We start from the raw sequence: 10748 nt of genomic DNA on the forward strand, positions 1-10748 counted from the left end.
CTGGGCAGCAAGAAAGTGCGCAGGCACTCCATCTTTTGCTGTGGCTTCAAGGGAGCCCTAGCAATCCGCTCAAGCTTTACCGAAAGATCGACCATGTTACGCACCACGCCCGTGGGCCCGAACCGAACCCCAAGATAATCCCAGGTCTCACCCACAGAAACGGGGCCGACAACGATACCGCCAGCATAATACGTCTGACCGACCTCCTGCCTCACAACATCCCGCCTGCCCAGGGCAGTCAGCGTCAGGGCACGGGACTTGTCCGGGTTAATTTCCAAACCACAGTCCCATAGCCCCTCGGCCGCCTGCCCAAGCAGGGCCGTAAGCCCGGCGGGAGTGCTAGCAAAGAGGACAAGGTCGTCCGCATACGCCAGCGCCCGAATACGGCTTCCCCTGTAGTGAAACCCAAGCCTCTCAGAAAGTCCAGAAATGACGTGGTCCATAACCATGTTAAACAGCAAGGACGAGAGTGGGTCGCCCTGCCGCACACCTCTAGCCGGTCTCATAGCAGGCGACTCTTGCCCACGCATAGAGATAAGACTACTGGCCCGCTCATAGACCGACTCTATGTACTCACAGAACTCGGCCTGAACCCCGCGTGACCTAAGGATCTGAAGGATGGCGGCATGACTCACACTGTCGAAAGCCTTCCTGACATCCAGGACGGCTACGGAGAGAGAACGCTTTCTCCTCCATGCCGTACGTAGGACAGCGTCAAGAAGGAACACATTATGAGCCACGCCATCATACCCCCTCCTGAAGCCATTCTGCTCGGGAACATGCCGAACAATGCTTTCCATCCTAGAGGCAAGTATGCGATGCAGGTGACGCACAATGACCGAAGCCACTGCAATGGGCCTATAATCACCAGGGGTTTCTGGCTCATTCACTTTTGGTATCATGGTGACCCTGGCAATGAGCAACTCGGTCGGCATACGCCTCTCGAGGAGCAACAAGTCCAAGATCACCGAACGGACTCTCCAGGGGAGCCCCGCCCAAACAGACGGAGAAACCCTGTCGAGCCCGGGAGCAGACCGTCTGGAAGGACACATCCGCTCCACCTCCAGCTTAGAGACAGGCCCCCAGACATTAACGCCCGGATCGACTGCCGGCCCTCTAACAGATTGCCCTTCCCACTGGCGAGATGGGACCTCAACGACAGGCTTCCAATAGGCAGCAAGCTCCCCAACGGAATGACGCGGGACAGCCGGCCCACCCTCGAGAATCTCTCGGGCCGCCGCCGGTCTGTCCCTACACCACAACCCCTGAAGAGCCGCATACCTAGTCCGCCGAGTGCCACCGCGGTGCCCAATCTCCCGTGACTCCGGAAATGACCCATGAGTAGCAGACCCAGGTCCAGGGACACCGGGCCCAGCGGCCAGATGGGTATTCACCCACCCGACCAACGGACCAGCGACCGAGGCCCCTGAGAGTGCATCCTCAACTATAGCCAACAGCCTATCCTCCGCTAAGTCGGTGCGAGAGGAGGAGATCTCCCCGCACAGCTCGCGTAAGGAGACGCGTATTGGCGTTCTGGTGTCAAAACCGACGCCACCAGACCCAGTGCCCGAGCCACTAGACGGAGCCCCCGGCCCCAACTGCGCCCTCCTCTCGTCCAGGATCGCCCTATAGCGGGCCCCCGACCTGACGCATTTGATCGCATCAAAGGTCCGACCAACCATCCCGGAGAGCCTGGCATTAAGCTGACCAACATATCCGGCTTCTTGAAGCCGAATCTCGTAGTCAGCCAAAATGTCCAGTTCCTCCGGATCCCACCGGCGCGACGGCTGAGAGCCAAGCAGGGCGGCATTGTGCTCCACAGGATGCGCTCGCTTCGTGTGGAGACCCAGACCACTGGTTGTACCAAAGGTCCGGTCACAATACCGACACGCGAAGCTCACAGCCTCAGCCATTGTATGAGGTTGTCTCCAGCATCCTTTCATACGCCCTCATGTAAGCCAGGCATACGCCCGGTTGACCACATTTGTGGTCATCCTTCTTACGAAGGAACTTGCACGAGGCGCACTTAGGTGGCTGGTCCTTTGACGGGCACAGGTCGCCCTTGTGACCCGTCTGCGAACAGTGCGAGCAGATGGGGTCCCGCCTGCAAGACCTCGCCGTGTGGCCAAACTCCTGGCAGTTCCAGCACCGGGTGATTCCGAGGTAGTCCTCGACCTTGCTCGTGAACCACCCGATGGTGACTCTGCCCCTGGCCACCAACATGTTTCGGACCTCGGGATTGACCGAGATCACGACGTGGCGCTTGGTCCCCGTGCGAGGCCCCGCATAATGAGACACCGCGCCCCACGAGTCACCCGCAAAAGTAGCCGAGCCAGAGAAGTTCTGGGCTCTTATGGCCTTAAGGACCTCAGTGTTTTCCATGTCCCGCGGGACATCGTAAACGATGACCTTCGGCCATCGTTTAGCCTGCATAGAGGCCTTGAGTCCCGCCGCAACGAGCAAGGAGCTCGAGACGACGTTCCTCGCCGCCTCAGCATTGGCAAGCCGGAGCTCCACTCTCTTCCCCCGGCTTCGCACCCTCTGGACCTGCCAACCAGTCTCGGCAGGGTCAACTGCGGCCAACAAGGCAGCCTTCACCTTGTCAGCCGAGTCAAGCTCCGCCGAGGGCTGGACAGGCTCGACCACCACCACCCCAACATCCACCGCACCAGGAGCAGGCCGACGGAGTACCTCAGCGTACCCGGCAGCGCGCCCCGGCAACCGAGGAAGGGGGGGGGGCCGGAGGCAGAGCCGGCGGCCCAGTGTCGGGCGGAACAGTGACCGACCCTTTAATGTCCCTCAGCTCACTCCTCAGGGACTTGACCTCCTCCAGGACCTCGACCATATTTGCGACGCCATCAGCACGATGGCACTCCCTCCCCAACCGAAGCACCGAGACAGCCATATCATGGCATATCCCGGCGACACGGTCGAAGTCGGCGAACACCGCCGAAACATCATCGTTCACCCCATTTTTTACGACGGGCGAACGCCGATAGGGAGGCGCGGGCACCCGCAACTTCGCGGAGCTGATCAACGACCAGCTCCAGGTCGGGGATCCCAGGAGGGATCTGCCCTAGGGAGGAAATAACCTCGTCAGCCGAGGGATGCACCCGGTCGACTGACTTTTCGGATGGGGTTCTGGAGGGAGTTGGGGTATGTCCCCGGTCGGCCACTGGGGTGGAGGAGCCGGAAGGGGGATGCACCGGGTCGGGTCGAGCCGACCTAGTACTTACCCCCGACCGGGGACCTCCCTTTTTCTGGGAGGAGATAAGGGATGTCGGCTTACGCTGCGACATCGGGCTAAGGACTGATAAGGAGGGGAAAGGAAAGAAAAATAAAAATAGATAAGGAGGGGAGATAAAAAAAATAGAAGAGGAAGGGAGATAAGAGGAAAGAAGAGGAGAGGGGGGAAGGGTGGGGAAATAAGATGTGATAAAGGGAAGGGAAAGGGAGTTAAGATAAGAGAGGGATGGGAAGATAAGTAAATAAGCCTCAAGGGCTTGGATATCAGAGGAGATATGGCAGGAGGGAATTAGGATAGGGGTTTGGTAAGCCTTAAAGGCTTGGGAAAGAGAGGATTTGGGATAAGGGTATCAAGGATAAGAGGTTTGTGAGCCCCAAGGGCTCGGAAGGAATAGGATTAAGTAGCCCGATAATGGTCTACTGGGCAGATAGTGCCAGGCTCAAAGTCCAACCAGCACTGCTATTTTCAAATTTAAAATTGAAATTGCGCTAAATTGGCTCGGTGGATTTTAATAAAAACCCACAGTTTAATGAGAAACACCCTTTTAAAAAAAACTCTAAAGAAGGCGCCAGAAAAAGTGTCCGCTTACCTGAGATATCGAGAAAAAGGTTGGTTAATCCTCAGGAGCAGATGCGAGACGTCCTTCCTCCTTGAAAGCTGGGAGCAGACTGAAAAGAGAGAGTCATAGTTACTCCCGCCGTTTACCCGCGCTTTTTTGAATTTCTTCACGTTGACATTCAGAGCACTGGGCAGAAATCACATTGCGTCATCACCCGTTGGGGCCATCGCAATGCTTTGTTTTAATTAGACAGTCGGATTCCCCTGGTCCGTGCCAGTTCTAAGTTGATCGTTCTATGGCGGCCGAAGAGCGATCCGGGCCGTCCACCGGCTTGCACCGGTAGACCTGACACCCGGAGGCTCGCAGCAAGGAAGATCCGTGGGTGGCCAAGGCACGGGACCGAGCTAGGGTCCAAGCGACGAGCGCTCTTCTCCCCGCCCAGGCCCGGCACGTTGGCACCGCTCCACTTCCCGACCAAGCCCGGCGCGCCACGATCCTCAGAGCCAATCCTTATCCCTAAGTTACAGATCGGGCTTGCCGACTTCCCTTACCTACATTGTTCTATCGACTAGAGGCTATTCACCTTGGAGACCTGCTGCGGATATGGGTACGAGCCGGCGCGGTGTTCCTCGTGGCCCTCGCCCGGATTTTCAAGGTCCGAGGGGAAGATCCGGACACCGCCGTAAGTGCGGTGCTCTTCGCGTTCCAAACCCTATCTCCCTCCTAGAGGCTTCCAGGGAACTCGAACGCTTATAGAGAAGAGACAACTCTCCCCGGACCTCCCTACGGCTTCTCCGGGTCATTTCGGGTCACCCCGACGAGTCCTCGGATGAGGGCCCGAATTGGAGCGGTTCCGCGGCCGGGTTCTGGAATAGGAACCAGATTCCCTTTCGCCCATACGGTGCCGGCTCACGACTGCCGGTGTCCGGACGGAGTCCCGCGCCACCACCCCGGGTTAGGGGGTGTGTGTGCGGTCCCGCCGGCCACCGAGCACATTTAGAGAGTTAACGGCAGACCATCGCTTCGGATTTCTCCTAGGGCTTAGGATCGACTGACTCTTGTGCAACAGCTGTTCACAAGAAACCCTTCTCCACATCAGTCCTCCAGGGCCTCGCTGGAGTATTTGCTACTACCACCAAGATCTGCACCGGCGGCGGCTCCAGGCGGGCTCACGCCCAGACCCTTCCGCGCTCACCGCCGCGACCCTCTTACTCGTCAAGGCTTAACGGCGACGCCCCTGGAAGGGGCCGCCCGCTCTGCCGTTGACGGCGGAGTATAGGCACGACGCTACAGCGCCATCCATTTTCAGGGCTAGTTGCTTCGGCAGGTGAGTTGTTACACACTCCTTAGCGGATTTCGACTTCCATGACCACCGTCCTGCTGTCTTAAGCAACCAACGCCTTTCATGGTTTCAGATGAGCGTCGAATCAGGCGCCTTAACTCCGCGTTTGGTTCATCCCACAGCGCCAGTTCTGCTTACCAAAATTGGCCCACTTGGCCTCTCCGATCCGAATCCCGCGGCTTCACTTTCAAGCAAGCCGGGGCTCTCATCTATTGGGAGTTTGAGAATAGGTTGAAGTCGTTTCGACCCCATCACCTCTAATCATTCGCTCTACCGGATGAGACTCGTTCCTTTCCGAGTGCCAGCTATCCTGAGGGAAACTTCAGAGGGAACCAGCTACTAGATAGTTCGATTGGTCTTTCGCCCCTATACCCAGCTCAGACGATCGATTTGCACGTCAGAATCGCTTCGGACCTCCACCAGGGTTTCCCCTGGCTTCGTCCTGGCCAGGCATAGTTCACCATCTTTCGGGTAACAGCGTGTGCGCTCCTGGTGCGTCTCGACTCTAAAAGAGAACGAGACGCCCCGGGAGTGCGGGGCTCCGGCCGGGGGGCCGGTGGGCCCATCCTCCCGCCGAGGGCGCCTGAGGCGCCCCCAGACACTTTCATTGCGCCTTTAGGTTTTCCACCCAATGACTCGCGCGCACGCTAGACTCCTTGGTCCGTGTTTCAAGACGGGTCGGATAAGTGCCCGAATCTGAAGCGCCGCCGACGAGCGTGATGGACAACGGCCTGAGTACCCACCCGCCAACAGTCCGGGCGGGCGCCGAGCGTACCCGTGAGAATACGACCCGACAGCCCGACCCGAGCTTGCGGGGAGACGTCGGCGCTCTCTAGGAGCGGCCCATCGCCACAGTCGTTCATACCGCCCGGACCGGCGGCCGCGGGTCCGGAGATCTGCCCGGGAGACAACCCCGAGGGGAGGGCCCCGGGCAGGCTTTCTACCGGCCGTTAGACCGCCGCAGAGCGGGTCGCGACGTCCTACTGGGGGAGAAGTGCGGTCCCCCGCGGGACCGGACACCTCGAAGGGGGCAGCCCGCCCACCGCCACGGACGAACCGGACGGGGCGCGAGGCCATCCCCCGGCCGAGGGCCGGCACCCGCGAGAAGACGTGAATCTCCCTTTTCGGTGTTTCGGGTCTTTTCCGTTTACCCCTGAGCGGTTTCACGTACTCTTGAACTCTCTCTTCAAAGTTCTTTTCAACTTTCCCTCACGGTACTTGTTCTCTATCGGTCTCGTGGTTGCATTTAGCCTTAGATGGAGTTTACCACCCGCTTAGGGCTGCACTCTCAAGCAGCCCGACTCTAAGGAGGAGCCCACCCGGGGCCGGCACCGGTCAGCTACGGGCCTGGCACCCTCTACGGACCTTGGCCCCGTTCAAGATGGACTTGAACGCGGTGCGCGGGTCCCGGGTTAATCGGGCACTCCAAAACACCACATCTCCCTAAAGGCGAGGCCTTCGGGATTCAGTGCTGGGCTTTTCCCTGTTCGCTCGCAGCTACTAGGGGAATCCTTGTTAGTTTCTTTTCCTCCGCTTACTAATATGCTTAAATTCGGCGGGGAGTCCCACCTGATCTGAGGTCGAGATTGTTTTGTCTTTTTGGGCTCTCAGGGGCGTTCGCCCTCTCCTCCCTCGCTCCGGGGGTGGGATGGGCGCCTCCCAATACGCTCGAGCCTCACGACCAGTTTACGTGTTTCATCGCCAACGGTCGGAGCTCGGCCAGGCTGGGCTGCGCCTCTCGTCCCCGCCCCTTTGTCGGGGGCGGGGACTCTCCCTCTCCCGAGAGCCGGGGGCCGGATCGCGCTCGGCGATCCGATCGAGAGCCTAGAGCCGGCCTGATGAGCCTCTGTCGTTTGTCGGGAGGCGGGGGCCTCTTGGCGAGGCCCGCGGGCTCCCCTCGCGCTCGAACGCCAGCGCTCAACGGCTAAAGGGGTTTCCCCCTGCCGGAGCGCCGGGGCGCAGAGCAACTGTGGGCGAGACACGAGTGTCTCTTTTAAAGACGACCCTCAGACAGGGGTGGCCCTTGGTTCTAGCCCAGGGCCGCAATGTGCGTTCGAAATGTCGATGCTCATGTGTCCTGCAGTTCACACGACGACGCGCAGTTTGCTGCGTCTTTCATCGACCCACGAGCCGAGTGATCCACCGCTCAGGGTAGTCGTTAGATTGTTTTTAAGTTTTAATATGTGCTTTTTGAGTCAGGGCGCGGGGTTGCGCTGTGCCCGCGGACGCCTGAGCGACCCGCGAGACCCAGACAAATACCGCCCCTGTTCCGTCTCTCGGCGGCCCCTGGGGGGCCGCCCCTTCCGTCTCCTCCTCTCGAGGCAGGGGGGGTGGCAGAAAACTCCGCACACGCTCCCTCCTCGTTATACTTTATTATATTCGTGCCTTCAGAGTAGGCGGACAAGGTCTTTGATAGGACCGGCCTCATATCTGTAATGGTCCTTCCACAGGTTCACCTACGGAAACCTTGTTACGACTTTTACTTCCTCTAAATGATCAAGTTCGGTCATCTTTCCAGCGAAATCGATACCGAACAGATGCCGGTGCCGGTTATCGCCGGTCCGAAGACCTCACTAAATCATTCAATCGGTAGTAGCGACGGGCGGTGTGTACAAAGGGCAGGGACTTAATCAACGCGAGCTTATGACTCGCGCTTACTGGGAATTCCTCGTTCATGGGGAAAAATTGCAAGCCCCAATTCCTAGCACGAAGGAGGTTCAGCGGGTTACCCGGACCTTTCGGACAGGGGAGCACACGCTGATTCCTTCAGTGTAGCGCGCGTGCGGCCCAGAACATCTAAGGGCATCACTGACCTGTTATTGCTCAATCTCGTGCGGCTAAGAGCCGCCTGTCCCTTTAAGAAGAATAAATCTCGCCGGTAGTCATATATACCGGTATCGCCTAGTTAATAGGTCGGAGTCTCGTTCGTTATCGGAATTAACCAGACAAATCAGTCCACCAACTAAGAACGGCCATGCACCACTACCCACTGAATTAAGAAAGAGCTATCGATCTGTCAATCCTTCCAATGTCCGGGCCTGGTGAGGTTTCCCGTGTTGAGTCAAATTAAGCCGCAGGCTCCACTCCTGGTGGTGCCCTTCCGTCAATTCCTTTAAGTTTCAGCTTTGCAACCATACTTCCCCCGGAACCCAAAAGCTTTGGTTTCCCGGGGAAAGCTCCCCGCCGAGTCATCGGAGGAACGTCGGCGGATCGCTGGCTGGCATCGTTTATGGTTAGAACTAGGGCGGTATCTGATCGCCTTCGAACCTCTAACTTTCGTTCTTGATCAATTAAGACATACTTGGCAAATGCTTTCGCTTTAGTGCGTCTTGCGACGATCCAAGAATTTCACCTCTAACGTCGCAATACGAATGCCCCCGCCTGTCCTTATTGATCATTACCTTGGATTCCGGAAACCAACAAAATAGAACCAAGGTCCTGTTCCATTATTCCATGCACCACTATTCAGGCTGATTTAAGAGCCTGCTTGAAGCACTCTAATTTGTTCAAAGTAAACAGTGTCGGCCTACCTCGACACTCGGTAAAGAGCACCGCGGTAGGATTGAGTCGGCGTACAAGGACACCCCCGGCGCAGCAGCCTACACGCTGGTATACCGCATAGGGCACGCCGGGAGGCCTATCCGCCACCGACAGGACATGCCACGGCATGCCAGTTGCACCGGCAGGCGGTGAACCGACAGCGTGGCACGCAGAACCAACTACGAGCTTTTTAACCGCAACAACTTTAATATACGCTATTGGAGCTGGAATTACCGCGGCTGCTGGCACCAGGCTTGCCCTCCAATAGATCATCGTTAAAGGATTTAGAGTGTTCTCATTCCGATTACGGGGCCCTCGGATGAGTCCCGTATCGTTATTTTTTGTCACTACCTCCCCGTGCCGGGAGTGGGTAATTTGCGTGCCTGCTGCCTTCCTTGGATGTGGTAGCCGTTTCTCAGGCTCCCTCTCCGGAATCGAACCCTGATTCCCCGTCACCCGTGAGCGCCATGGTAGACACAGAGTCTACCATCGACAGCTGATAAGTCAGACATTTGAAGGATATGTCACCGGTACTGTGACCGTGCGATCTGTGGTGTTATCCAGAGTCATCAAGCCGACGCCCGGACAAGCCGGGCGAATGGTTTTGATCAAATAAAAGCGTCCTCTCCATCGCTGGTCGGGACTTGTTTGCATGTATTAGCTCTAGAATTACCACAGTTATCCACGTGAGTGGCATTTATCCGGTAAACTATGACCGGTTTACTGAGCCTTTTGCGGTTTCACTTTAAGTCAGCTCGTACTGAGACTTGCATGGCTTAAGCTTTGAGACAAGCATATGACTACTGGCAGGATCAACCAGGTAGCGGGGTGTCCGCGACGCGGGTGGGTGGAACCCCCCCTGGACCGGGGCCCTGGGGCCTCCGGTCCGGGGAGCCTCTTCCTTTTCCGACAGTCGCAACCGACCCCCTAGAAGGTCGGGAGGGCCCTTGACGCCGCGAGGGCGGGGCCTCCCTTTAAGAGTCTTCACCAGTTCACCGACGCTTCCCGCGCTGCAGGCCCCGTCCGGGGCCGGCGGCGGGCGCCTACGGCTGGGGCCGGCCTGTATCGGCCGGCCGGAACATGAGGGCGAACGAGCGGGCGGGGAGGAGGTCCGGCTTCCCCCGAAGGGGCTGCGGCCTCCGCCGCACCGCTCGCGCCCTCGTCAAGTCAAAGGCTAGAGTGCCCAGACGGTGGGGAGCTGAGCGATACCAAATGTTCTCCCGAAAAGCTGACACTGAGGAGGTCGCCTAAAAGATCTGCTCCCGCGACCGGGGCTCCTCGAGTGCCGGCCGGCGGCCGGCGGACTCGAGAGGAGTGGTCCCGGGGCGGGGGAGAGTGGCGCCTGACAGCCGCTCTTCGGGCTCACCAATTGCCGCCTCATGTGAGCCATCCGACTCGGCGACGATGCTGTGATATAGTAGAACCGCCTCTGCGGGCCCGGTTCCCCCGCACCCTGTTGGCCGAGGCCTCTCGGCTGAGGGGAGGCCGGGTGCCTGCTGCCCAGGTACCGGGCTGGAGACAGAGTCCCCAACCGACCGGAGACATCCCCCGTCCTCCTGCCAGAGCCCCGACCCGACCGGGGACATCCACCGCCCCCCTGCCAGAGTCCCGACCCGACCGGGGACATCCGCCGTCCTCCTGCCAGAGCCCCGACCCGACCGGGGACATGCACCCACCAGCTGTCAGAGTCCCGGCCCGACCGGGGACAAGCCCGACTCCGTGCTCAAATGAAATCATACCCTAGGGGCCTTCGAATCTTCTTCAAAGCTTCTGTTCCCTGGAAAGGTTGTGCTCACTGATTAGGAGGACTGAGGAGAGGATCCCTACCCCAGGGTCGGGCCTTCTAAGGCAGGGTGGGTCTCCTCCTCCGACTGAAGGGCCCCAAGGCATCGTCCGTCCTCCTGAGGCCCAGGGGTGGGCCCCCAACCCTTTGTAGGACGCAGGTAGGATATTAGCTTCACCAACTCCAGTCTCACTGTGCAAGGAGCGGCTACTGAGCTCTCGAGCCACGGCAAGGCTTCCTACCGTTCGAGAGTTGAAAGCAGGGACATCGTGTACTT

General features: G+C 58.7%; 2 non-coding genes across 2 annotated transcripts; both read right to left on the reverse strand.

Annotated features, from left to right (window-relative positions):
* Nucleotides 1-7148: 7148 nt before the first annotated feature.
* Nucleotides 7149-7302, reverse strand: LOC126877984 (5.8S ribosomal RNA). Its single transcript, XR_007695506.1, has one exon. It is a non-coding gene; the product is annotated as a 5.8S ribosomal RNA (ribosomal RNA).
* A 279-nt stretch (nucleotides 7303-7581) lies between these two features.
* On the reverse strand, nucleotides 7582-9511 carry LOC126877985 (small subunit ribosomal RNA). The gene has a single exon (XR_007695507.1). It is a non-coding gene; the product is annotated as a small subunit ribosomal RNA (ribosomal RNA).
* Between the last annotated feature and the right edge of the window lie 1237 nt (nucleotides 9512-10748).

The sequence above is a fragment of the Bombus huntii genome, unplaced genomic scaffold (assembly GCF_024542735.1).
Source record: "Bombus huntii isolate Logan2020A unplaced genomic scaffold, iyBomHunt1.1 ctg00000318.1, whole genome shotgun sequence".
Classification (NCBI taxonomy): domain Eukaryota; kingdom Metazoa; phylum Arthropoda; class Insecta; order Hymenoptera; family Apidae; genus Bombus; species Bombus huntii.